The sequence below is a fragment of the Gadus morhua genome, chromosome 3, assembly GCF_902167405.1.
Source record: "Gadus morhua chromosome 3, gadMor3.0, whole genome shotgun sequence".
Classification (NCBI taxonomy): domain Eukaryota; kingdom Metazoa; phylum Chordata; class Actinopteri; order Gadiformes; family Gadidae; genus Gadus; species Gadus morhua.
The window spans coordinates 17,309,918-17,312,417 of NC_044050.1; positions in this window are offsets into that span (position 1 = coordinate 17,309,918).

Consider the following 2,500-nt stretch of genomic DNA (forward strand, 5'->3'; position numbering starts at 1 on the left):
TGAAAGGAGGGTTTTTACGCGTCTTCTTTCGTTTCGCTGAAGACGGAGGAGTCAAATCTGTATTTTTCCGTTGATGTGTGCCGTAAATGTTATTTTTTTAGCTTTTTTTCAATGTGACATGACGTGACATCCACTCCAAAACAAAGTCGAGTCTGTATTTCAAATAGTAGAGAATGTGGAATTCCTCTCCTTGTTTGACTGAAGTACACATAAACGGTAAAACGCATTACATACATACAAACCCACAGTCCCACATGTAATAGCGATCGCAGATGGCAATATTAATTTCCTTTTTTTGAAAGAAATATCAATCAAAAACCCTGTGCTGTGTAATGATAGCGGCGGAGACCACCCACACACTCGCTGTCGTAAATACACAGACACATACACAAACATACACACAGATACCGACACGCGCACGGAGACACACACACACACACACACACACACACACACACACACACACACACACACACACACACACACACACACACACACACACACACACACACACACACACACACACACACACACACACACACACATACACACTCACACACTGAAGCTGCCATATTTAGAGTAATGCAATACTAAGTAGTCTGTGCACCGGTCAGAGCCAATCAAAATGGCGTGGCCATTTGGAACTGTCCGGTGGAGATCCGGCAGTGTCTATTTGACTTCATACACTATCTGTGGGATGTATCATTACTTTTCATTTGGAATGGTTTTCTTTTGCTCTCCTGAAAGTGCTCTCGTCTGTCCATCATTCCCAAACAGTGTAACCCGGTACTTTGAATAAACATGAAGAGCTTGTATACCAAATATTTGTAGGAACCAAAATGGCTGGAAGTGCATGCTATGATATTGTATACACGAGGGAGGCAGCCGCCGCAAGCTTCTCCTTAATGGGTGGCACGGGGAGGAGAGAGACAGACAGCCCAGGAAAAAGAGCTGTGTAACGGATAAGACAGATACCGTTGTTTGAGGATCCCCCAGCAACCTGATTACAAATCACAGTTAGAGATTTACCCTCTCTACCCATCTCTTCTATTGACTCCTATTTTCTCTTCTCTTCTCTTCTCTTCTCTTCTCTTCTCTTCTCTTCTCTTCTCTTCTCTTCTCTTCTCTTCTCTCCTCTTCTCTCCAATCTTCTCCTCTTCTCTCTTCTATTCTCCTCTAATCTCCTCTCATCTCCTCTCCTCTCATCTCTTCTCCTCACCTCTGTTCTCTTCTCCTCTCCACTCCTCTCCTCTTCTCTCCTTTTATTTCATCTCCTACATTCTCTTCTTATTTCTCCTCTCCTCCCTCATGTCTTTTCTCTCTTCTTCTTTACTATTTACTCCTTTTCTTGTAGTGTTTACTCTTCTTAGTTCTGTGTGACAGGTACAGGGAGATGGATCAAACATGTATTGACATGCTTTATGGTGTCTCTTGGTGTTTGGTTCTGCTTGCAGTTGATGAACATGGACATCATCAGCACCGAGACATCAACAGTTATGCAAGTCCCACATCAGCCATCATTCTTTTATAAGCATCTGTCAACTGTCTGGCCGGCCTATCCGGCATTTATTTGTGTTTTCTGTATTTCTATCATATGACTTATAGACATGGAGATTTCTTTTTGGAAATCAAAAAGCGACATCTTAATCAGCCTCAGATTTCGCACATGATTCACTTCAGATTCTTAAAATGAATTTCCAGTCAGAATATCCCATTGCATATTTTGTTTATTAAGGAATTGAGAATTTCACATAACATAGTGGCTGAAATGCAAGGAAGGTCAACAAAACCCTCCGGTAAACCAACGTGTTTGTCTTACTTAAGCAATGTGAGATGTCTTTCTGTAGCCACATGCTGGTAGATGTCACTATGCCATGTGTGTGTGTGTGTGTGTGTGTGTGTGTGTGTGTGTGTGTGTGTGTGTGTGTGTGTGTGTGTGTGTGTGTGTGTGTGTCTGTGCCGGCAGCAGCTTGGAGCCAACAGAGCCCAGGCCACTTCCATCAAATTGATTTATATGACATCATCGGATTCACCCTGTGTAAACACGCACAGTTGTTGTTTCAGCGTGCTCTGTATGTCAGTGTTGTTTCTTTAGTCGGTGTGTGTGTGTGTGTGTGTGTGTGTGTGTGTGTGTGTGTGTGTGTGTGTGTGTGTGTGTGTGTGTGTGTGTGTATGTGTGTGTGTGTGTGTGTGTGTGTGTGTGTGTGTGTGTGTGTGTGAGAGAGTATTGTGTATCAGTGGGTGTGTGACATTTGTGTGTGTGTGTATGCGCATGTACCCAGCGTGTGTGAATGTCCGGCATGTCAACCCCTCCCCCTCCGCCCCCCGCCCCCGCTCAGTTGTATATCTGGCTTTGTCACACCCCTAATTGCGTGGCGTATTCTATGACCTCATGTGTTTACCCTGCGTTGCCTCAGAGTGGGCCTCTGAGCCGTACCAGTGTGTTATGCATGAGCGCCAGCCAGCCAGCCAGCCAGCCAGCCCGCCAGCCAGCCCGCCA